Consider the following 27,192-nt stretch of genomic DNA (forward strand, 5'->3'; position numbering starts at 1 on the left):
CTCCCCTCCCACCCTTCTATACTCCCTTTCCTTGATGGGAGGGGGGAATGCCGCACATAGTTGCAGCGCTCTGTGCCAGATCGGGGTCGTCCCCTCCGCCCCCACCAGCAAAGAGTTTTTTCCATCCTCCCTCCAGCATCCCAGTTGGGGTCTGGGCTTGTGCCCAGGCTGCAAGAGGGTATTTCATCTCTTCCCTTCCCCGCCCCCCTCCCTCCAATCCCCCAGAAGCTTGCATAATCACTTCCTAAATTATATTCCAGTGCCTCATTTGCTTTCCTTTATTGAGGGCAGAGCCCTGAGCTGGTGTAAGAGGCATTCTAGCAAAGTTATCTCCTGCCTTTTTTGGAGTTATCATTAAAAGTTGTTTAGTGTGTGTCATTTTTTGTTTTAAATAGAAAAGGCACATCAAAAATCTTCCTGTCAAAACACCTTGCCTGATCAGTCTGGCTAGTGAAGGTGACAGCAACCTGCAGGGCTCTCTGTGTAGTTTTCCTTTTTCTGTATTGTAGGGGAAAAAAGGAAATCTTTAGACTTGCTGATAGATGGTTACTTTTTGACAATCTGCACTCACTTCCTAGTGGAAGGCCTGTGTTGGAAGTCTGAAAATAAGCTGTAGCTAAGACTTAACTTAGTACTGCAGGTTTAAAACCAGGGTTTTTTGACTGAAGTTTTTTGATAGACAAAGAACTTGTGTACCGTGTTTGCATCGACCAGTGTCTTTAAAAAATCTGGTGTCACAAGAACCATCTTATAGTAGTTTATTATATGGAGGTGTGAGGCTTGCTGGTGAGTAGCTCTAGCTGCTCATGACAACTAATACCCAGAATATTTTGGAAGTCGGTTTCTTAGCTACAGATTTGTTTGCTTGGGACCATTATTTAAAGTGTTGAAGTATTTAAAACTGTTGAGGAAATTATTTTTATCTTTAGCAGTACTCTTCTGAATTAGAGAGAATACTGCTATTTTTATTCCAGACCTATGCAAAACTTGTGTTTTTATAGGACTTGTGTTTTTGATTACTCACTTTGAAACTTTTTGTGATCTTAATTTGTAGAGAAGGAACAGTGTTCACAGTTTCATAGGTGAAAAGTGTTTTAATATGTCTGCCTTTTCTTCAAGTTATATTTGAACTTGGTGATAAAGGCCATGAACTATGTCTTATTTTTATACTCTATACATCACTAGTATACATTTAGGGGCATTTTCTCAGTGGAGCTTTACAGATAACCTATGCTGATGGTAGTTAATATGGATAGAGAGCTCTTCTGCAAACCAAGAGGTCCTAAGTTCTTCTGGTCCTGCCTCTGACATAACCTGTGTGACCCTGGAAAAATCACTTACCTGTCAGTGCTGCACACAACTTTCTGACTATACATTGCAGAGAAGGTACCACCCTGGTAAAGGAAAGTTCCTTATTCTGGGGTTCCTAATACTATTGAAGTCGTAGTCCTCATCTCCATTAATGAAAACTTAGAATAATGCATTTTCATGGAAGGAAATGGTAGCAGTGATGTCTCTTACGGGCTTAAAAGAATAAATCCCTTTACTAGAAATAATGGACTTAATTATGAACACATTTTCTTTTTTTTTGGGGGGGGGGCGTGAGGCAGCCAGGGTTAAGTGACTTGCTGGAGGGGTCCCACAGCTAGTAAGTGTCTGAGGCTGAATTTGAATTCAGGTCCTCCTGACTCAAGGGCCAGTGTTCTATCCACTGGGCTACCTAACTGCCTTGACATCTTTTCTTTCCTTCCTCTTCTTCCTCCTTTTTTCATAAATACTATTTTATTTTTTCCAATTACATGTAAAGATAGTTTCCAACGTTCATTTTTTATAAGATTCTGAGTTTCAAATTTTCTTCCCCTCTCTCCTTTCCCTCCCCACTTACCAAGACAGCAAGCAGTCTGATATAGATTATACATGTGCAATCATCCAACATATTTTAGTTTGTTTTTTTGAGATGCTTAACTCCAAAAAAACAGTTTGCTTTAGAGTATAAACTTATGGGATGCATTTTACATGATGAAATTTGGGGTTTGTTAGGGTTTTAATTGCCTTCCCACTTTCAGGAAAGGGGAAACTCTTTGAAAATATTCTGTATTCTGGCACCCTATGGGATTTGTACCTCTAAAAAGTAAACCAGTTCAAGACCCAAACTGCAAATTCTGCTTTTCGAATCATTCAGTAAACATTAAATCCCTACTATGTGCCAGGCACTGCTAAGTATTGGGGCTGCAAAAAGAGACAAAAGACAGTCCTGCTCTCAAGGAACTCACATTCTTTTGGGGGAGACAACATGCAAAAACTGTGTACAAACAAGCTTATATATAGGATAAATTGGAAATAACAGAGAGAAGGCACTAGCCTCAAGGGAGAGAGCATCAGGAAAGGTTTCCTGTAGGAGGTGGGATTTTGGTTGGGACTCATTAGGGAACTGGTTCCTTTAGAGGAACTTCTATTGACATGTTTCTGTTATTTTCACAATCTGGCTTCCATTCCTTATGCCATTCAGCACTTGGGGAAACTGATTATAGCTAAATGTTAAATGTAGAAATATTTGGGCTCCCTTTAGTAAGGTGTTGACACATGGCAAATGTTCTTAATGTGTGGTACATTTATAAATTTAAAAACATTATTCTAAGAAAAGGTCCATAACACACAAAAAATGTTAAAGATCCCCATTCTAGTTCTTCAAATACTTAAACCAGTTTCCTTTCATATGGTCTTAGAGTAAACCAGCCTACCCTAGTTTATGCTAAAATTGCCTTCCTATGTAGCAAGCATTATAGCAAGGTTGGTGTTTTTAGGATGAAATAATATAGTAAAGCATTTCAATTTGATAATATTCAGACTTATAGTGAAGTACAAGTTGAATGTTGCATCTCACTGAGTCATTAGATATTTAGATAATTGTGCCCAAAACAGATTGGTTGATATTTGTCAAAGTTGAAATGTTTTAAGTGGTCTTTGTTTTTTGAGGAGTAGTGTGGGTGGTGAGGTATAGGTATAGTCTAAATCATCTGCAATCTACTGATGGACCAAACTTCACATTGACTTTTGAAAGTGAACTGGAAATAAAGTGACTTAGGAGCAGATCTAGAAAACATGGAGGGATAGAGTGAAGACTGTAAATGTAGGACAAGAATTAAATGCTGTTTTTATAGGCCAGTGGAGAAGGTGATTGGGTAGGATATCAGGAAAGACAAAAGTGACCTTTCTGAGCAATACTGTAGGCTAGATAATATTATTTAATATTTAGCTCTCAAAACATGTTAAATTTTCTTATTCTTTAAAAGGTTTTAAAGATGAGTTCTACTTGTATTATAGTGATGTGGGAAGTCCAGGATGTCAAATGAGTTTAAGCTATATTAATTTGTGACTCAAAGATCATTAGAGACACTACTAAGCTGCATCTTCTTTTCAGTTTATGACCTGTACTCATTCAGTGGTGTAAGGCACAGGTGTCAGACTCAATGCAGACAAAAATGTAATTGAAAGTGTTGAACAAAATAGATAAAAAAGCAATACAACCATAGATGCTGTTAATTTGTGATTTTCTTAGGCAATAAGTGGTCCACTGAGGTTGATATGAGTCATTTCAGGAATATCATTGAGGAGATATTTTATTACAGAAGAAAGTGACTGGTCAGATACTGTGAATGAAATAATTGATCACTTGAGTGCTCCATCCATCCTGTCTAAATGTGAAAAGACCTAGAGGAAGACTTCTAGAATATTATGCAGATCTGCAGAGCACTGATGGATATAAAAACCTAGACAACTGTACGTGTGTGAGAATTGTGAGAAGTCATGGATGGGCTGTCATGTATATTTCTATGCACAATATATGTCCTTTGATGAGATCCCACATTTTTTGAAGTTTGATGAGATACCAGATTATCTGAATGTCTCTGTGGACAATTAAGGACAATATGGGATACTGATTATTATAGGATTATTTAAATTTATAATGTACCATATTTTGATGGTGAGAAAGCCCCAGTAATGCTGAATCATGTCACAAGACAAATCACATAGGAAAATTTTTCTTTAGGCCCTTGCCAAGGAGAAATGCTTTACTTTTTGTCCTACTGTAGCTGAAGTATTTTGCCTTCTACATGGGCCTATTAAAGATAACCATTGTAAACTCTAAAACAAGAACAAATTTACCAAAGCATTTAGAGGTAAGGGAAAAGAATTACAAAATATATTCGTAGGTTTTTTAAAATGAAGAGATACTCTTATGGGAGGAAATCTGTAGTTTTAATAAGTTTGAGGACTGATTTTTAAATACAAAATAAATTCCATTCTTGGGAAAAAATAGATAAAAAGAAGTTGCAAATATATTATGATTAGTTTCATCTTATTTCATTTTGGACTATTAAGAGGTTTACTGACTAGTCTTGCTAAATAACAGCATAATGGACATTTATGTTGAGATCAGGCTTTAAGGTTTGCATAGAGTATTATCACTTCTCTCTTTCAGACATTATATGTGTCATTTGCTTGGCATGGTTGGCATAGACCTATACCAGTGTGATTATTGGTAGAATCTAGTTTTGTTTCTTAAGCCTCCCAATTAGTACATTTTGCTATACTTAAGCAGTTTAACTTCAACTTTCTAGTTTATTTTGAACTCAGAATGAATCACTAGTTAATCAGTTAAATGTTCATTCCAGTGATGCTACTAATTAGCCCTTGATTATGTAAACCACCAAAACATTCCTTTAAAAAAAGATACATGGTTTGCTTGTGCAGTTAATCTACATCGTTGATTGTTATATATACACCTGCAGAGAGAGCAGAGATTAAAATTCAGTATCCGTGCATTAAAAGCTGGTCCCCTTTCCCTTTTCATTTGAGTTATTCATAAAATATGTAGCTAGGTGGTTCAGTGGATAGAGCACTGGGCCTGGAGGCAGAAAAGCTTATATAACTTCCTGAGTTCAAATCTGGCTTAGCTGTGTGACCCTGGGCAAGTCATTTAATCCTCTTTGCCTAAGTTTCCTCATCTGTAAAATGAGCTGGAGAAGGAAATGGCACACCACTCCAGTATCTTTGTCAAGAAAACCCCAAAATGGGATCAGAAATGACTAAAAAATGACTAAAGAATTTGCGTGTGATACCCTAATTTAATACATGAGAGTTGAATTTGAAAGTGTGATTTATCCTAGGAATGATAGGAATAATTTAGAAAGTGAAGTTTAGGTCTTTTTTTTTTAATTTAGTTTTTCTCTTTCCATTATTTAAAAAGATGCTAACTTTTCAGGTTCAGAACTTTTAACACTGATCAAATAGATGCTCCCTTTTTTATTTTTTAAAGACCTTATTTAGCATTATCCTAAGAAGTTCATAGCCCTACCTTTCCTTATTTTGACTAGAAGTCTTAGAGTAAACTTCTGAGTAAAGGTCTCCTCATAAAGCTTTATTGGTGTCAAAGTTTAACATTTGTCTTTGTAAACGATCATGGCTAGAAAAATCAGAAGGACGAGAACCCTTTGAACAATTTTTTTTGAAAAAGCAAACAAACCCTGAGAGTCTAGTGTAGGGTAATAAGTGTGGTATTTCCTTTGAGATTCAGGTTCAGATTCCAAAATAAGCCAGAATTTTTTTGTTCAATAGGTTTTATTTACTCCTTAGAATACATTTAATTGTTTGTAGATCTAGAGCTAGAGATCTAGATCTGGAGCTGGAGAGGATGTTAGAGGTGATAGAGTCCGACTTTTTTCATTTTACAGAGGAGGGAACTGAGGCTCAAAGAGAGTGAGGAATTTATTGAATGTTACATAGATGTTAAGTGTCAGAGCTGGAATTTGAATCCGGGTCCTTAATATAGATAGATCCCAATGTTCTTTCCACTGTACCACATGTTTTGTGTTGACTTGTAACAGATCCTCTTACTGTAATTGGAATTACAACATTGTGTAAGTTAGGACTGATTGTCCTTTGTCTGCCTGTACAGAAAGCTCCCAGTTACTTTCAGAGAAAGGTCCAGGGTGTCTTGACAAACTAGGAAGCAGACTTTTTTCTAATCTGGTCCAGATATTTCTGATTTCAATGAATACTTTGGATTGATTTTCTATTCTCTCCACCAGTGTTGATCTAACTTATTCTTGCCTTATCCTTTGTCAGCTGTGTTCCATTATAATGCATATTGACTTAAATGTTCAGATTTCTGTCTTGTTTAGCTCTATGGGATTCTGTTTAAATTATGAAAAATAATAGTTATAGCTGTAAGGTATATAAAGTGTTCTAGGTTCATTCTTATTTAAATCGCACAGCAGCCTTGTGAAATAGATATCATTAACTCCATTTTACATGTGAGGAGACAGCCTCAAAGAAATTATAATTGCCCTGTAGTCATAGGTAGTAAGTATTGGTTCAAAATTTGAATCCACATCTTTCTTGACTTTGTATATAGTTTTCATTCTTTGCACTACATTACACTGCCCCTACTGAAAATTTCAGGGGTCCAGAATTGACATAAGAGATATCTTTTTATCTTAGTATGCCTGTTTGACTTATATTCTAATTTTATTATATAACTGTCTTTATGTGGTTAATTGTATTCTAGTCTAAGCCTATGCAGTATCTAGAGGAAGAATGCCATTGTTAAACCAGTTTACCATCCCCCTTATCCTTTAGCCAATCATTAGAATTAGAACTTAAAATTTAGTGTTTAACTTGGGACTTCTTATGATGGCTAACAAATGATTCATTCAGGTTTTCCTTAGTTCAATACCAAACAAATGTTTTTATGGATCCTGTGTTAGGTTTGTGATTCAAAAAGATACATTTATTGGGAGGTTTTGACTATCTCCCGGGTTTTTTGATAGTATACAAACTGATGTTAATAGATACACTCCTGAGAAGGGTACAAGGTTTTGCTTCATTTTGCTTAGAGGAAATGAAGGCAAAAGCAAAGCTCCTTTTTTGTTTTGGTAGCAGACCTGTTCTGGGTGACCTAGAGATTTAGGGGTTCTGTAATTTTGTAATGAGGAAGACAAATGGAGCTGTTGTCCTTAAAAATCCAAGGTAGGCATATGAGGCTAAAAACAGGGATTGAAAGGATTCCTTCTGAGTCACACTAATGCATTCATAGATATCCCAATCCTAGTGACTCTAGCTGTATTGTTTTTTTTTTTTTTTGCATACCCCCTCCATTTGGTGAAGGGCCATGTATCAGATCCAAGTGCGGTTATTTTTCTAATGGTTAGGTCAGATTCTTAACCTGGCTTCTATGCATAGGTTTCAGGGGATCAGTGAACTTAGATGGGGAAAAAAAATTACATCTTTACTTCAGTATCATTGGTTTCCTTTGCAATCCTATATATTTTATACATTTAAAAAAGTCATTTTGAGAAGAGATTCATAGACTTCACCAGATAGCTAAAAGTGTCTATGACACAAAAAAAGGTTAAGCCTTCGTTTTAGATAGTTTTTTCTTTTTTAAAAAGGGTGTTCATCTTGAGCTTTTAAGTGGCTTTTATAGAACTAGACTTTTTATATTTACATTTATAAATCTTGTATAACAGCCCTTGATGAGATTAGAGATAAGTGCATTTCCCAGCAAATTACAGCATCTATATATAGGGGAGAATATATATTTGAGGTAATGTGGCGTATTTCAATTATAAAACAGTTGACTTGGGAGTAGTGAGTTATTTCTCAAGAGGTCTTCAGTTGGAGACTAGATGGCCAAAGGTTGGGGATATTGAGGAATTTCATGCTTCAGGTGGAAGTTCACTTAACTTCCAAGACTTCTTTTAACTCCAGGATTCTAAGATTTTAATGACTTGTATTACCTCCACCTAGGAAGGTGTAGGTACTATATCATTTAGTGTGGTATAATCTCCAGCTGTTATTTTTCTTCTGTTACCACTGACATCCAGAAAACTTAGGTTTTTCAAGTTTTTCTATATCATTTTGTATGTGCCTATTTATTTAGTCTGTGTAACATTTTGTTATACAAAATTTTAGGTTGTGTCTTTAAATAGTAAAGCAGCTCAGCCCTTGTTAGTGGAGTGTTTGTTAATAATGACTGTTAACATCCAAATAGTGTGCATTGGCTAGTTATCTTAATCTTTCGGTTAAGATTAAGAAGGGGAACAGCTATATTGTCCATGACTAAATCTACCAGATCTGTTGACAGGTATACTGGATAATTTGTTTTTCACAGAATTCATTAACCTTACCAGTTGTAATGTTTAATTGTACAAGGCCTTGTGGCTTAGATCAAGCTAAAAAGTCTTTTTGTAAATGAGAAGTTCAATCTTGGAGGAAAAGTACTCCATGGCATTGTTTAAAACATGTTAGAGACCCTGTCTTCAACAGGCTTAATGCCCCAGACTTGATACTGTGTTTCCCCGATAATAAGACACTGTCTTATTATTTTTTTGGACAGAAAAACACCAGAGGGCTTATTTTCAGGGGAGGGCTTATTTTAATGAACATTGACAGCAATTTTAATAAACAGGCAAATGTGAACAAAAAAATGTGCCTTTATTCAATAATGAATTCAGTAAAGAACAGGATGATGCGCTCACTGCTGCAGCTCTGATTGGATGCAGCTCGGAGCGCGTTTCACGGGGGTGGGGGGACACAGTGCATACAGAGGGTACCGTAATGTAGCGTGTAGCGCAGGGAATCACCTTCACTACAGTAGCAATCTCAATAGGGCTTATTTTCGGGGGAGGGCTTATTTTAGAGGAATCTTACACAGTAAGGGGAGGGCTTATTTTCAGGATAGGTCTTATTATCGGGGAAACACGGTAGCAGTACAGTTTAATGGAAAAAATAGAATGCACAATGAGACTTTTTATGTTAGAAGTGGTACTCCTAAATCACTTTTATTTTTGGCCTGAAGTTTAGATTGTAAATAATTGAGAAACCTGTTCTTAAGATCATCTGACAAAGACTTTTTTTGGGGGGGTGGGCTCTTCTTTACTATTTATCTATGAATACCCAGATATTGAATAAGCATTATGTTATGCACACTTGCTAAGGTGGGAATAAAAAATGAAACATGTGAGTTTATATTTAGACATTGATATGTAGAAATGAGGCAGGAAAAATTGTATACTAGATGGGGCTTCTCAGGTAAGAAGAGAGATGATAGCAGCTACGAACATGTTATAGGATAATGACATTGGTAGTAACCATAAACAAGAAAATATTGAGTATTGTGGACATCAGCCTTTTAACCCTTATGGTTGCTTCCTTTATATTCTCTAGAGTTGAGAAACAAATTTGAGTGAGGTGTAAGGAGGTGGAAATAAACGTTTTATTTCATTTTCTCTAGGCTTTAGTTTTCTTACAAAATTGTAGGGATCTGGGTTCAGTAATCCCAAATCTTATTCAAGAGGCTGTGTATTTAGAACTTTGACCTGGGTTAAAGTCCTGCTTCTGAAACCTATAGGCTTTCAGATTCTAAGTCAGTCACTTAGCCTTGGTGCTCTAGGCAGCTTTCTTGAGGCAGTTCTAAGAGAAGGTGCCTAAATTTGTAATCTGGTCTATTTTAATTGTCCTAAAACTACTATTATGCATTTCAAGTAGTTTCCCATTGTTCATTAGTCATGGTTTTGGTGAAGACACCTTTGTTCCTATATATAGTTATAACCTTTAAAAACCTTCACTCCCCTTTCTTAGGATTAGTCTTTCTGGGCCAGACTACTGATTTTTTTTTTTCAGTCTTTTCTCACCTCTTCATCTCTCTCATTATTTTGATTTACTTTTTCTGGACCTCGCTCTCTTATTTGTTGCAAATTGTAGGATATCCTTTTCTCCTTAGGTGTACAGAAGCCCTTACACAAAACCAGTTTATTTATCGTGAAAAGTTTTTTTTTTTTTTTAACATTAATAGATGTTTATTTCAAGAGATGTCTTAAAAGACATATGTTTATTTTTTGATGCATATGAAATGGTATAATTTATTGAGGAAGTTATTTGAAATAAAAGAGGGAATGTCATTTGAAATAAATTATCTTTAGTGTGAAAATTCTGTTTTAGTTAAAAAAATAATGAGCAGCTTACAAATTGATTTAGCTAATTAATTATATATTTGAACTTTGAACTTTTTAGCTTAGACCATGGAGGGTCAAATTTTGTTGATGATGGTTTGTACATTTTCACTAACCCATGAAAAATAAAGCTTTTTTTAAAAAATGAGCTGTACATGTTAATTTGACTCAAGGAGATAATATTTAACAACAAAATTGATGTGATTGAGGCTTTACCTTTAGCCATATGTTTTAAGTTACTGCTCTGAAAAATTGAATGCTAGTTTAAGACTTGGTATAAGTTTTAAGTATGTCCATATTTACAATTAATGTTTTGAGGAATTAAGAAATGTTAGGCATTATTTCAATACAGTGGACTTTGTGATCTCTTTAAAAAATGAAATTGTTAGAATTTGCAAATGTGCCTTTATCATTCCATAGTGTTTATCTATTAACTATTGTTTAAAAGTAAATTTTCAATTTTAAAAATTATAGCAGTAGATTTTACCAAAAAAGGCTTTTGATTGTAGTCAGTAACTAACTTTCTATTGCTTCATTTTAGAATTTACCCATGATAGGAGATGATAGCATTGTACCTCTGTAGAGGTTGATTTGATTCCTCTCAGCTTCTAAAATATGGTAACAACAAAAACAAATCTCAGTGGCTGTTATGGGAATTAAGATTTTGTTTTGCTTTTGTTCTGTTTGTACTGAAAATGAAGTTTGTAAATTTGGAAAGTTAGTGATTTAGTTTTTATTCCAGAACTAGATGTGCCTGCTCTTTGTGTTCTCCTGGTTGAGACCCTGGGATTTCATGATTCTGAAAATAACATAGGACTTGGAACCAAAAGACCTAGGTATGAGTCCTGGGCAGCTAAGTGGCTGCTTAGGGAGCTTCAGGCCTTAAGTAGGAAGACTCATCTTTCTGAGTTCAAATTTGGCCTCAGACACTTTACTAGCTGTGTGACCCTGGGCAAGTCCCTCAATGTTTGCCTTATTTTCCTCGTCTGTAAAATGAGCTGGAGAAGGATATGGCAAAGCATTCTAGTATCTTTGTCAAGAAGAGCCCAAATGGGGTCACAAAGAGTCAGACGTGATTAAACAACTAAACAACAATAGTAAATGAGTCTTGTTTGTGCAGCCATCTGATCTTGGACAAGTTCTTTTAATTTTCTCAGTCTTTTAAAAAATATGTAAAATAATACTTGCACTACTTCACATGGTTCTTACAAGGAAAGCTTTGTGATGAGAACAATTCATTTGTAGATCACTTTAAAGTTTGTGCAAAGCTTTGTTTCATTTGATCCTCACAACAGCCCTGTGAGGAAACTGCCAAAGAGATTGTGACTTACCTAGATTCACCAGCAAGTAAATGTCACAGGTGGGATTTGAACTGAGGATTTAGTGACTTCAAGCCCAGGGCTCTATCATGCTTTACCACCTGTGTGAATATGAACTATTTTTACTGTTATAGTTTACATAAATAACTTGTTTTCGATGTAGAAGGTTGATAAATTAGTTTGCTACTTATAAGATGTGGAAAGGGAGATTGTAATTTTTTTTTTTAAATAAAAGCTTATATTAAGCACTTACTGTGGGTGTTGCAACGCTTTGTGCTAGTGCTAGGGGTACAGATGGAAAAAGCAGGTGGTCAATACACACTGGAAGCTTATTTTCTAGATGAGGATGACAAACCTTTAAAAGGAGGGTGGCTAGGGAGGGACGTTTTGGTCTGGAAATTTATAGGCATGCCTAGTGGGGAGTTAGGGAAAGGAGGAATAAGATTGACAGGAACAGTGGTAGAGTTGATTTGATAAAGGTTCCAAGTTCCAGATGGGTGGCAAATTGGATAGAGTTCTGGGCCTGAAGTCAGGAGGACTCATCTTTCTGAGTTCAAATCTGGCTTCAGACTCTTACTAGCTGTATAACCCTGGGCAGGTCACTTACCTCTGTTGACCTCAGTTCCTCATCTGTAAATCAAGTTGAAGAAGGACATAGCAGAATCACTGCATTTGCTAAGAAAATCCCAAATGGGGTCATGAAGAGTTGGATATGACTGAAACAACTGTGAACAACAACATAGTTCCAGAACTAGAGATTGAGGATATGGAATGAAAGGGTCCTCAAGAGAGAGACCCCAAAATTTATCCAGAGAAGGAAGGGATTTGGGGGAAGGAGGAGGTAGGAGAGAGTAGTTTTTTTGTAGTGTTAATTACTTAGTTACTTATCCAGCGCTGGTTATGGAGTCAGAGGTCCTGTGTTTAAATACCATCTGTGTGACCCTAGGCAAGAGGAGTAACATAATTAATACATTTGAGTACTTCATATATTTGGCTCTTGAAAATAGTGGTAATCTACTTAGTTTGGTGAAGACTGAAATAACTTGAGGATTCCTAGCAAGTAGTGGCAGACAGTTGTAAACAATTCAAAACTTATCTCTTTCTAGTTCACATTTTTTTTTTCTACTTGAATACTTAAGGTTAAATTTTATTTCTTTCCAAACTCTTTCAAGGCTTCAATAAGATGTTACTTTAAAAAATGTGTGTATATTTTAAGGAACCCTGCATTTATACTTTAGGTGATAACTGTATTTTGAGACCTGTGGTTTACAAACAGGTAATGTTGGCCACTTTGATAAATCACAGTATTGAGTAAGTGGTTAAAAATTTTGGTTTCTCCCTTCTCCCACACCCTCTTCACAACTGAATTCCATTAAGATCTCTGGGAAGAAGAAAGCCTGCTGAATTTATGGAAAGTTGGTCCCAGCCTGGATTCTGTACCTTTTTTCATTATAAGGAGAGACATGATTGCAGTGGGAGTATAGTGGTGTGTGGCCACTTTTCCATCAGAATCCTCCCCTTCTCTCACATGCTTAGACATTCAGAATAATATTATATACACCACTATGAAGCCATTCTACTTCTTTACTTGGTTAGCCAAAGCTGATCACTTTGATGAACAATAATTGATAAAACTTCATAATGAAGCTACACAAATGCCTTCTAGATGAGGGATGTATGTTATACTTTAGTTATACTTTAATCTCTTACAGTGCTATGCACACAGCATTGGTGACACAGCAACAAGGTTTGAGCTGTGTGTGCAGTTGGGACTTTAGTTTTGTCAGCCGAGGTTCTATGACAGTTTGTTGAAGAACTTCATCAAAATAGATTCTGATATTTAAAAATTTTCTTCTGTAACCTAGATATGAATAACATAGGTATTATATACTTACTGATTTTCTCTGGAGAACTTAAAAAAATAAATTATTTATTAAAAATAATACTCATCATGTTTTTCATTGTCTCAGGTGTGTCTGCTTTTTGGTGACCATCTTGTCTTCCTTACTTCAGACCTGTCTTGTATCCATTGTACCACCTATTTGTGTTATAATTTTAGATGTTCCCTCCCTCCGATGATACAGATAGCAATCTATCCATGACTTAGCTCTCCATTAAAACCAATATTGACTATCAGTATAACCAGCTAAATTTGGTTAGGAGCTATTTACATTTACTTAATTTTGACAAAGTATTTTAAATTTACAGTCACTCTTTTTAAGTTCCTGTTAGGATTCTTTGTCAACTCATTCTCATTTACTTTTCCTCTGTGATTATATGGAAAGATTGTGTGGCATATTGGATGGACAGTTAGCCTTGGAATCAGGAAGACCTGAATTTAAGTACTGTGTCTGATACCTTTGCTCAGGGATCCTGAGCTAGAAACTTAACCTCGCAGTACAAGCTGTCTGACACTGACTCTCCAGAAAAGACCTGCATTGGTAGAGTTTTCTTACTTAGTAGTTACTTCTCAGGATTATTATGAGGAACTAAGGAGATAATGTTTATTCAGCTGAGCACAGTACATCCTACATAGTAGAGACTATATAAATATTAATTATTTTTATTAGTAGTAGTGGTAATTTCCTATACCAATGAAATCACAAGGGTAGTCCCTAGCTCTGTGGCTGTACTAATGAATTTTGTAGTTGGTATGTTCTGCCTAATGATTTTGCTTTTTTTTCTCCTTTGCATTATTTCATAATGATCTTTCCAGGTATCTTCGTATTCTTCATACTTGTCGGTATTAGTGGTATTATAGTATCCAATTATATTACTATTCAGTAATTTATTTAACCTTCTTGTTGGATATTTACATTCTTTCCAGTTTTTGTAATTATAAATAATGCTACATGAAAATCTTTGAACAGGTATCCCTTTTTTGTTTTTGATAATTTTTAGGGTATATTCCCAACAATGGGATTATTAGGTCAAGTGGTGTGTTCATTTTTATAACTTTTACTCTGTATTGACATATTAGAGCATTTAAAAATCTCTTTTGTTTTCATCATAGTCTGCCATGTATTATGTTTTTCGTTGTACAAGTTGTCTTCTTGCCCCCATACTCCTCCCTGTAGAATACTGTCAAGTTTCTTGAAGGCAGGAATTTTTTTAAATCTCTCTTTTTGTTATTTTTAGTTTTCAACATTCACTTACGTAAGTTTTACATTTTCTCCCCCACCTTCCCCTTCCCCTCCCCCAAATGGCATGAAATCTGATATAGGTTCTAGATATACTTTCCTGTTAAACATGTTTTTACATTAGTCATGTTATATAGAAGAATTAGAACATGAGAAAGAAAAACATAAAAAACGAAAAAAGAAAATAATCTGCTTAGATTTGCATTCAGGTGCCATAGTTCTTTCCCTGGATGTGGATGACATTTTCCATCATGAGTCTTTTGGAATTATTTTAGGTCCTTGCATTGATAAGAAGAGCTAAGTCTGTCAAAGACAGTCATAGCACACTGTGGCTGTTACTGTGTACAGTGTTCTCCTGGTTCTGCTCATTTCACTCAGCATCATTTCATGTAAGTCCAGGTTTTTCTGAAATCTGCTTGCTCATCATTTCTTATGGAATAATAGAATTCCATTACATTCATATACCACAACTTGTTCAGGCATCCCCCAATTGACAGATATCCCCTCAATTTCCAGTTCTTGTTCACCATAAAAAGGGCTGCTATAGATATTTGTGTACATGTGGGTCCTTTTCCCATTTTTATATCTCTTTGGGATATAGACCTAGAAGTAGTATTGTTGGGTTAAAGGCCATGCACATTTTTATAGCCCTTTGGGCAAAGTTCCAAATTGCTTTCCAAAGGCAGGAATTATTATTCAAAATTTTTGAATGATAATTCAAAAAATTAATTTTTTACAAAATTATTTTTTTTATTCCCTGTTCTATGGACAGTGTGTGCCACAAACTTAATATTTGTTGAATTTTTTGTACTGAAACTGAGAAGTAACCACTATGAATTTGGACGACTTTTCTTTCCCCCCCCCTTTTTTTTTTGGAGGGGAGAGGGTAGGGCAGTTGGGGTTAAGTAACTTGCCCAAGGTCACAAGTCTAGTTTTTGTGTTAAGTGTCTGAGACCAGATTTGAACTCAGGTCCTCCTGACTCTGGGGCCGGTGCTCTATTCACTGTACCACCTAGCCACCCCAACTTTTCTTCTTAAAACCAGGAAATTCTGATACAACCCATGGCTTTTGAGAGAATGTGAGGAGACCAGCATTATTGAGAAAACCTACATGAGACCTTCTTATATATTTAGAGCCTTTTTAATTGGATGTTTTTATATGAACCTAGGAGGCCCAAGAGATTCTTTGCCACATTCCCACAAAGATAACAAGATCCTTTTGTATCTCACTTCTCTATTGGTGTGCTGTCTGAGCTTTTTGGGTGAGACTAAAAAAGACCTGCTGGGTACATTGTGGAGTAGTATATAGTACTTACCCAGATAACCATAAGTCAACATTAATTTGTATTGGAAACTACTTTTTGGTAAACATACTACTTTAAGGAGTAATCTTTTTTAGAAAGCACATTTCCTTTGTTCATGAACACACCAGTATTTTTCCAAAGGTAAGGTCTAGGGTTTTAGCACTTTTGTATACATTGGTAAATAGAGTGGAGGAATGGAACCCCCATTTCACAGATGAAGAGACTGAAGTTCAGAGAAGTGATTGGTACACATGGAGAGGTCAGATTGGAGCTGAAGTACTCTAGCACAGTACTTTTTCTGATACTTGTACTATAGGTTATGGTGATCTTAAGTGCCTGCAGAGGACTACAGAATTTTGGAACTGCTAGACTTCATTTGTAGAGTGAACTCCTCCTTCACCTGTTCCTTCATATTTAAGGCCTGACTAGAGGTAATTCCTTCTTGGAATCTATCGTGCCATTCTCCTTCATTTCTCCTATGATTAATTATATTCTAATTTGTATTAGGGTTGTTTGTGTTCTTTCTCTCAAAAGCTCTTTGAGTGCAATCTTAACTTTAGTTTTTGTATTCTTATGGAGGGCCTAGAACAGTGGCTTGCACATACATAGTATCTATTTAATAAATTTTGAATCTGCTCAGACAAGAGAACCCTAGGAATTTTTCCCAATCTTTATGACCTTTCTACGTTTAGATAATTTTCTGGGTATGAGACATCTATGTTTTTTTTTTTTAGTTTGCTGACTTTATTGTAGTATTATGTTTTACTAGGAAGAAAAAAATCTGAACTATGAATTAGAGGCATATATTTGGGGCCAGAAAGAAATCTGGTGGGTTATGATCATCTGACATGGCATACAAATCTTTAAAGAATCCAACTTTTGGGGCAGCTAGGTGGTACAGTGAATAGGCACCGGTCCTGGAGTCAAGAGGACCTGAGTTCAAATTTGCCCTCAGACACTTGACAGTAGCTGTGTGACCATGGGCAAGTCACTTAACCCTAATTGCATTGCCTTCCCCTTGCCAAAAAAACCCAACCCAAAAACAACAGAAAAAGAATCCAGCTTTTGGAGATAAATAACACTCCCCTCCACCCCCCCGAAAAAGACCAATGATTAATGCCACTTCTGATCATTAATTATGCTGAAATTCTATTTGGCAGATGCTGAGGGAAGTTAATTTGTAAGGTAGCCAGGCAGAAGTGAGATTTGTTTGGACATAACCAAAACAGTTTATTGAAGATTTGTGTATCTAGTTAGATGATAAAAGGAACATTCTTCAGTGTGGCTTCCATGGCCCTTTGGCCACTTATGGAATCAGTTATGTACTAACTTTGTAAACTCATACTTCTTGTCCTTGTAGCAGAAGGCATTTTGAAAGTGTTTTGAATGTGTGATCCGGAGTGTGTCTTGAAAGAGAAAAATGTTTGTTTGTCAAATCAGATGTTTGAGCCTATATGGTAGTAGCTTAGGGTTTTGTTTTCATTTTTGACATTTTGACATATGGAGACATGTTTTCTTTGGGATGGTGTGTAGCTTGGGGAAGAAAATGGAGAAAATTTAGGTCATGATTGAGATGTATGAAATTCCAGTGCCTCCCCCTCTCTCCCAGGGGTGTTTGGAAGATCACTTTCTCAGCAGGAAGCATGGGGAAAAGGATAGTCCTACACCAGCACTGGTATATAGTTCACCTTTCTGCTTGTTGGCAGATCTTGTTACAGAAAGTTTTTTCCTTGACTAATGATTTAGGCTGTTGTCAACTAGGGATCAAAAAGGCTTTGAATGAACTAAATGTAGTATTGGTGTGGGTTTCTGCATTAAAAGCATTTAGAGGCAGCTCATGCCATCTGTTCTATTTAGAATGCAAATATTAGATTATTAATTGTGCCTGGCACATAGTAGGTGCTTGATAAATGTTTGTTGACCTGATTTTTTAATTAGATATGTGATTTCTTGGATATTGGAAACTCCTGGTGAGGAAATTCCCCTTTATCTGTACAGATCAGCACGTGCTCTTTTGTTTATAGACTTATGAAATTTCCTGGAGTCGTTGAGAGGTTAACTGTTTGACCAGGATCCCACCATTAGTATGTGTCTGAGGTTGGATTTAAATCTAGGAGGATGATTGTTTTCTTTATCTTATCTTTCAATTAATGATTAATAGAATAATTGGTAGATTAAAAATGTGCAGGTTTGGTGTCTAGGAACAAGAAGGTACTTTAAGAGAGATTATGTGGTACAGTGTCTTCTTTATTCAGGCAGGAGAATATCCAAATCATTCAGAATAGTTAAGTGAATACAGAAAGATCTTTAGTGTTGAAGATTCCATAATCTCTCTTGGTTGTCTATTTTAGGGCTTCATTGCTTTGATAGTCAACTCTTTTCTCTGTCCAACAGAAATTCTTTAATCTCATTGTTTTCTTGTGCCTTCTCTATGGATGTAGATAACAACTTTTCAGTGTCTGATCAGGAAGTATTTACTAAATGCCACAGCTCCCATTCCTGGAAATGTAACAAGAAAAGCAAAGTAGCTCTAGATCTTAAAGAGTTTACATTTTATTCTAACAGGGAGACAACATATACGTGCATACAAAAGATATAAAAGGTAACAGATTTGAAAGACCAGAAAGGTCTTGTGCTTATGACAGTGCTTGAATTGAGGTTAGATGAAACCCATGGATTTCAAGAGGCAGAGGTGAGATAGAAGTGTTATTTCAGGAATGGAAGTGGGAAATGGATTGGCCTGTGTGAGAACATCAGGAAGGCCAGATTGGGTGAACAATGGTTGGCATGGAAGAGAATAATGTATAATAATATTGCAAAGATAAGCAGAGGAGATTGTGAAGAGCTTTCATTGCCACACAATGGAGTTTGACTAGACATGGTGAGACCTGCCCTTCAGGAATATCACTTTGTGATGTTTGAAAGGCTTGAGGCAGTCAGATTGTTGAAGAAGGCCTGGTACTGAGAGCTTCAAGTATGCCTGTGAGTGGAGAGAAAGATGGAATGGAGATGTTGTGCAAACAGAAATGACAAGTTTTGGCAACAGATTTTATATATATATATATATGTATATATATATATATATATATATATATATAATATGTAAGGTGAGGGAGAATGAGGATTTGAGAATGATACTGACATTGGGGTCTTGAGAGACTAGAAGGATAGTGCTGTTCTCAAAAGAAATAGGAAAGTTTGGAAGAGAGCAGGGCTTAGGGGGAAAGGTAATGAATTCTGACTTGTGTATGTTGAGGTTGACATGCCTAATAGAAATCTGTGTTTGAAAGTCAAATTTTCTGTTCAGCTGTGGTCTTTTCATCAAGAATGCTTGAAAGTCCTCTATTTCATTGAATATCCCTATTTTCCCCTGAAGTATTATACTCAGTTTTGCTGGGTAGGTGATTCTTGGTTTTAATTCTAGCTCCTTTGACCTCCAGAATATCATATTCCAACCCCTTTGATCCCTTAATGTAGAAGCTGCTAGATCTGTGTTATCCTGATTGTGTTTCCATAATACTGATTGTTTCTTCCTGACTGCTTGTAATACTTTCTCTTTGACCTGGGAACTCTGGAATTTGGCTATAATATTCTTAGGAGTTTTCTTTTTGGGATCTTTTTCAAGAGGTGATCAGTGAATTCTTTCAATTTCTATTTTGCTTTGTGGTTCTAGAATATCAGGGCAATTTTCCTTGATAATTTCTTGAAAGGTGATGTCTAGGCTCTTTTTTTGATCATTGCTTTCAGGTAGTCCAATAATTTTAAAATTATTTCTCCTGGATCTGTTTTCCAGGTTAGTGGTTTTCCCAGTGAGATATTTCACACTGCCTTCTATTTTTTCATTTGTTTGGATCTGTTTTATAGTGTCTTGATTTATCATAAAGATATTAGCTTCCATTTGTTCCATCTAATTTTGAAGGAATTATTTTCTTCAGTGAGTTTTTGAAATTCCTTTTCCATCTGGCCAGTTCTTATTTTTAAGGCATTCTTCTCCTCCTTGAGTTTTTGGACCTATTTTGCCATTTGAGTTAGTCTGTTTTCTAAGGTGTTATTTTCTTTAGTATTTTTTTGGATTTCCTTTAGCAGACTGTTAACTCGCTTTTCATGATTTTCTTGCATCCTCATTTCTTTTTCTAATTTTTCCTTTACTTCTCTTGCTTGATTTTCAAAATCCTTTTTGAGCTCCTCCATGGCCTGTTAGCAGTTCATTTTTTTCATGGAGGCTTTTGATGCAGGAGTTTTGGTTCTATGTTTTGATTGTTTTTGTTACCAAAAAAACAATTCTATAGTTTGATTTCTCTTCCTCTGTTTTCTCATCTTGCCAGTCAGTTACTTGACTTTTGAGCTCTTTGCCACAGTAGAGCTCTGCTTCCAGAGTGGAGAGTGCTGTGTTCCAAATTTCTGGGGTTTCATGCAGCTGTTGTCAGAGTTTCTTCCAGGCAGCTGCCTCAGAACTGTGAGGAAGACTGCCTCTCCAGAGCCTCAACAAGCTCTGCCACACTAGTGTTCCTCATCCCAGGACCACCACCCAAGACTGCAACCCAGATCCAGGCAGGGCAAAGCAAGAGAATCCTGCCTTAGTGACAGCAAAGACATTCCAGCAGTTGCCCTCTGGTCAGTCATTTGGTCCCCCCACAATTTGTGGGCCAGGAGCTCTGCTGCCCCAGGGGTAGGGGCCAGATGGCACTCTTCTCTCACCCAGTTCCAACAGAGTTCCCTCACTGACTTTTTACTTTCTTTTTGGCATTTATGGGTTGAGAAGTCTGGAAACTGCCACAGCTACCAGTGATTCACTCTCCTGAAGTCTGCTCTGGCCAGTCTGTTTTGTGGGTTTACGCGGGCCTATGCAGGACTGCTCTCTGCTCCCAGCTCAGTGTGATAGACCCTACCTGTCCACCTGCCAGGCTACCTTTATTGGGAGATTTGTTTCTCTCTGTCACTTTGTGGGTTCTGTAGCTCTAAAATTTGGTTAGTCATTTTTTACAGGTATTGGAGGTGGTTGGAGTGGGAGCTCAAGCAAGTTCCTGCTTTTACAACACTATCTTGACTCTGTCCCTGCCTAATAGAAAAATGGTGAGGAAGGATGAGATTGGAGCTGTATGTATCTAGGAGTCATTTACATATGGGAACAGATGAAGTCACCAAATGAGAGAGAGAGAGAATGTAAAATGTATGGATGTATGTGTGTATATGTGTATGTGTGTGTATACATACAGGTATACATACATAATACATATATACATATAATACATATATACATACATAGATGGAGAGAGAAAAGGGCTTAGAACAGAATCTTTGGGGTATATTCCTGTTTAGGGGACATATATGAGAGATATTGTGAAAATAGAAAAATCTGTCAGTGGATTAGATATGAGGGGTGAATGAGAGTAAAGAGTTGAGGGAAACACTGAGGTTGTGAACCTGGGATCAGTTAAGTCAGTACGCCTTTATTAAATGTCTTCTATATTCTATATTAGACACTGCTAAATGCTGGGAATACGAAGAAAGGCAAAAGACAGCTCCCTGCTCTCAGGGAGTTTCACAGACAACGTAAAACAACTATGTACAAACAAAATATAGACAGGATAAATTGGAGATAATCAGCAAAAGGAAGGCACTTCTTGTAGAAGGTGGGATTTTATATGGGACTTGAATGAAGCAAGGAGGGAGAGTAATCCAGGCCCTGGGGGACAGCCAGTGAAAATGCCCATAGCAGAGAGATGGAATCTTGTATGAGGAACAGTAAGGAGGTTAGTGTCATTAATTTGCTGAGTGCATTGGGGTAAGAAGACTGGAAAAGTAGGAGAGTGCTAGGTTATGAAGGGTTTTGAATGCTGAAAGGAAGATTTTATAAAATATAATACTGGAGGTGTTAGGGGGCCACAGGAGTCTTGGGGGAGGGGAGGAGGAGTAGGGTGATACAGCTAGGATGCACTCTTTAAGTACATCACTTTGGCTGCCTGCACAGAACAGATATACAGTGCCAAGTATTCCACCAACACCTACGGGGAGGAAAGGGAGGAGTAGGTTCACTGCTTAACTCATTCCCCATATAGCAAAGTCTCATCAAGTCCAAGCTTCTTTAGCTTTCCAGATAGGCTGATAGCAGCTTTTGGTCTAGAATCCTGTTTCGAAGGTTGTTAAGGCTGGAACTTGAGGTTCCACCCTAGTGCCTGTGCTTAGAATTGAAAAGTACAAACAAAAGGGACAAAAAAACAAGCCCTTGTGTTGGTACCACAGGGCCTAAAAGGAGAATTGAGAAGATAGCCTTTCTCCCTGTCTAGCTTAGTGCATGATTTCTATGCTGCAGGTGAAGAAGGTCTTTATTCCTGGATGACCCTAGGAAGAGAGACTCTGGTAGTTTGAAAGACTCAGCCTGTTATGGTTGTGCAGCTAGTGGGTTGAGGCTCCTCCCACCCACATGGTAACAGGATGCACAGTATCTTTCCTTGCTATTTCTGACATGGCCCCTCCATCTTAGGTGATCTGGGCATGTGTAACACATCTCTGTGACTCTCTTCCCTCTTGTTTGCTGTCTCTAGAAAATAGGGTGCGTTTGGAACAAGTTTTTGTCCCCAATTCAAAACAGTAAATGCAGAGCATATTCAGAGGAAATGCCCCTATGAGGGAAATCAGGGAAGGACTTTTTTAAGAGTTGGCACCTGAACTTACTTGGAAGGAAACTAAAGATTCTATGAAGCAGAGATGAGGGAGAGCATTCCCATACCAGACTACTTGTGCAAATGCAGGGAAGGTGGGAGTTAGAATGTTGTTTATGGAGAACAGCTAATAAGTCATTCTGACTGGCATGGAGAGGAGGGTAGGAAGGTAAGTTATATGAAATGAGATGGCAAAGGTAAATGGGAGCCATATAGAAGACTTTTAAAATGCCAGGATGCCCTTATCATCTTTGCAGGTTTTGAATTTTATCCTAGAAGCAATAGGAGGTGGAAATTTTTGAGTTAGGGGAGGAGAGTGATGTTTTAAGTTTAAGAATATTGATGTTTTAGGGGTGGCTAGGTGGCTCAGTGAATAGAGCACCGGCCTTGGAGTCAGGAGGACCTGAGTTCAAATCTGGCCTCAGACACTTGACACACTTACCAGCCATGTGACTTTGGGCAAGTCACTTAACCCAAATTGCCCTCCAAAAAAGGAAAAAAAAAAAGAATATTGATGTTTTAAGTATATTGTATTGACTTCTATGTGCAAGATGGATTGGTAGAGATCATTAGGAAATTCTTGCACTAGTTCAGATCAGAGGTGATGAAGAACTGAAGTATATCATAGGATCATATATTTAGTTTGAAGGGACCTTAGAGCCCTTTTAGTCTACCTCCTCATTAAATAGATTAGTAATTTGAGTCCAAGTGAAATTGAGTGACTTGCCCAGTGTTACACAGGTGGCAGAGGTTTGACTTGAACCCAGATCCTCTTATTCCAAATCTATCAAACTTTTCACTGTTTAAGGAGTATGTGTGTGTTTTCTTTCTTTCTGTTTGTCTATCTAAATGTTTCACACTAAGACACCTAATGTTAACTTCAGCTATGCCAGCATATCATACAGGAGAACACTGAAAGAACAGTTAGGTCTGCAATACTTGGATAGCTAGTTCAATGACTTTCATTCTCTCTTGAGGGCCATATTCTTATCTTCTAGCAGAGGCCTTAATATCTTTCTAGAAGTGGTTAATGAAATATCTAATTGGGAAATGATTCAGCTGTGAAACTGGTGGACCACTCAGATGTATGTATGTACTTTCTAGTGGAGTAAATGTGTCAGTAATTAGTTACAAGCAAGGTACATGCCTAATAGTTAGAAGGTAGCTGTAGAGAAGGCTCTAGCTTCTGAGGGAAGGGGAATGGTAGGATTTGAAGCATGAATCTGGAAGGAATCCAGGCATTCTAAGAGTTGAAGGACAGAAAATTCTCTCCTTAAGAGAATGGAATTCCTCCATCCTAGGCATGAAGGAGAACTAGTATAAAGGTAAGGAGATAAGAGATGGAGTGTCATGTGTGAGGGAGGCTCAGCAGGTAGGCTTGCATGGCTGGATTGTATAGTTGGTGGAAGAGAGTAAAGCAAAGCATAAGAAGACTGGAAATATAGGCAGTGACTGGGTTTTTGAATAGCCTTAAATGCCAACCAAAGTAATATCAAATGGAGCAGAGTTTGTAGAGAGAGAAGGTCCAGGACAGAGTGCAGAACTTTGATTGGAGGTGGGTTGGGTTGTGTGCCCATATTTAGTAGATGGCAAGAGATGGTGAAGTGTAATTTTTTTTTTAAGAATCAAAAAGTTGGCCTTTGTAGACAGAGACAATGAACTAACTAGATAAGAACTCTTAATTATATAGTACTTTAAGATTTACAAAATATTTTGCTTAGAACAACTCTGGTGCCATCTCAAGTGTAGTGTAAGCATTATTATCCTCACTTTACAAATAAGAAAACATTTTCAAAAGTTAAGTGACTTACTGGAAGTCATAACTAACAGGTATGAAAGTTTGAATTTGAATTCAAGACTTTTGATTCTAATTTAATACTCTTTTACTATGCCATGCTTAAATTTCCAGAGCTCTCCATCTAAGCTCTAAGATTTTTTCATTCTTGGAGGTTCTTCACTGAGATCCATTGGCTACCAGGATAGGTTTTTTACCCATGGCAAATGGTGTTGTTGGTGGGATATAGGAGAAGAATAACAGAATAGTAGCAATTAAAGTAGGAGAAATGCAGTATGTATTTCTCACTTGTTAAAAATAGCTATCTGCTTTTGGCTGGCTGCCTTTCTTCATCTCAGTGTCATATGAACAGAGAATATTAGCTAATGGTATTGCTGATATTTCTGTGAGAACAGTTTGAATGTTGTCAGAGTTATAGTTAGTATGTTAAGTTATTGGACAAAATATATCATTTGGATCGAGTTTTTACAGTTAAGTTTTTAAAAAAATTTAATATTTTTCCAAAACAAAAATCATTATTTTACATTAAAAATTTTTAAGTTCTGAATTCTCTCCCTCTCTCTAGTCCCTCCCCTGCCCAATATGACATTAATTATACATATGAAATTGTACAAAAAGTACATAATCTTTTTTTTTTTTTTTGCTTTTTGGAGGGGGAAAGGTAGGGCAGTTCGGATTAAGTGATTGCCCAAGGTCACACGGCTAATTTTTGTGTTAAGTGTCTGAGGCCCAATTTGAACTCAGGTCCTCCTGACTCCAGGGCTGGCGCTGTATTCATTGCACCACCTAGCTGCCCCCTATAAAGATTTTTAAAAACAGTTTTTGCCTGGAATGCTGTCTCCATCCTCATCTCTGCTTCTTGGCTTACTGGCTTCTTTCAAACATTACTGGCTTCATTCAAAGCTAAAATCCCCCCTAACAGAAACCTTTCCAGGATCCCCTGAAGGACTTCTATCTTTATGAAATTACCTCCAAGTTATCCTATGTATGTATCTTATTTGTACATAGTTATTTGCATGTCATCTCCCCTATTAGATTGATGGTAGGGACTGTTTTTGCCTTTCTTTGTATCTCAGCACTTAGTGCCTGGTGGATTGTAAGTGTCTAATAAATGCTTGCAACTTGACTAGAAATTATCATCATACTAAGCTTTGAAAGGCATAACTCTTAGGAGGTGTAGGACATGTTTATCTATCCTAATTTTTATCCTGATGGTATATTCTATTAGAAACCCATCTCAGGAATTTGTGACTCCTGACTGTTAGTTTTAAATCTACACATAATGATATACCCATCATATGTGTTTGGTTTGGTGAACAGTAGGGGTGGGAGAGCCATGCTGCTATGGATTTCCCGTCACTTTGGAAGTCTGGATGAAGTGTAATAGCCAACTGAATTATAAACTACAATTCCATTGAGGTGTCATGATAGTTTCATAAACCTTTTTCTTCAGTCATTACTTTCTTAGAAGTTTTGCTTCTGTATGTATGTATAACTGATATCAAATTGCCTGCCTTCTCAACGTGGGGGGAGGGAAAGAAGGAAGGAGAGAATTTGGATCCAACTCAGCATTTAAAAAAATGAATGTTAAAATTGTTTTTACATGTCATTGGAAAAAAAGTTATTAAAAAAATTTTGCTTCTGGACTGAAACTTATCATACCCAGGTGTTGGGGTGGGTAGAAGGGAAATAAGCGAACACAATTTGTTGAATTGTTTTGTTTTTATTATTTTGATAGTGCTTTTTTTTTTTTAAACAAGTATGGTGAATAGGAGAAAATATTTTCTGTTGAGGGAAAAATGAGGCTTTGGTTGGGGTTTTTGCCCTCAGGTAGCATAAATAGCTAACTTATGTGAAAAATTTAAAGGTTCTTACTTGACATGTTCCTTTTTTCTCATTGAGAATTGTGGTAACTTTTTTTTATAATTCTTTTTTTTTTTCAAATGGTTTATTAACTTCATATATACATCATTCATTTCTGCCAGATTTTGAGTTACAAATTTTCTCCCTGTTTTTTCCCTACCCACCTCCCCAAAATAGCAGTCCCACAGGATATCATCCCCTTCTCCAATCTGCTCTCTCCCATATTTTCTCCCATACCCCTTTCAACTTTTCCAGTGGATCTCTATGCCCTAGTGCCTATAATATGTTATTTCCCAATTACATGTAAAATAGTATTAATAATAGTATATATTTTTGAGTATTTGATTTTAAAACTTTGAATTCCAGATTCATTCCCTTCCTCCTTGTCTCCCACCCTTACTGGGAAGATAAGCAGTTCAGTATAGGTTGTACATGTGTGGCTAATGCAAAACAATAACTTAGTAGATACATTGTAAAAGACTGACTATATTTCCTTCCCTCCTATCCCACCTCCCACTTGTTCTATTCTCTACTTTGATCTCCTCCCTTTTCAAAAGTGGGTGCTCCCAACTTCCCTCCCCCCCAGCTTTCCCTCCCTTCTATCATCCCCCCTCTCATCCCCTTCCCCCCCTACTCTCCTGTAGGGTGAGATACCCTATTTAGTGTGTATTTCATTCCCTCCTCAAGCCAAATTCAATGGGAATAAGGTTGACCCATTCCCTTTTTCCTTCCTATTCTTCCCCTCCATTGTAACCATTTCCCCTTGCCTCTTCTGTATGAGATAGTTTACCCCATTCTGTCTCTCCTGATCTCCTCTCATTATATTCCTCTCTCACCTCTTTAAGTATCATCCCTTCCTGTTAAATTGGTCCTGTGCCCTCTAGCTATATATACACCTGTAAACATATATACACACATTCACATATGTATTCATATGTCCATATACCCTCACATATAGACATATATATTTCTATTCCCTTCAACTACTGAGAAAAGTTTCATAAGTTACAATTATTGTTTTTCCATGTAGGAATGTTAATAGTTCAACTTTGATAAGTTCCTTGTGATTTCTTTTCCCTGTTTACCTTCTCTT

General features: G+C 36.9%; 1 protein-coding gene across 4 annotated transcripts in view; it reads left to right on the forward strand.

Annotated features, from left to right (window-relative positions):
• Positions 1-27,192, forward strand: part of ZFAND3 (zinc finger AN1-type containing 3) — a 398,518-nt gene that overhangs the window by 1,275 nt on the left and 370,051 nt on the right. The window lies entirely within an intron of this gene.

Source organism: Petaurus breviceps, unplaced genomic scaffold (assembly GCF_028583685.1).
Source record: "Petaurus breviceps papuanus isolate PSGF00001 unplaced genomic scaffold, PetGlider_PUasm1.0 90865, whole genome shotgun sequence".
NCBI lineage: Eukaryota > Metazoa > Chordata > Mammalia > Diprotodontia > Petauridae > Petaurus > Petaurus breviceps.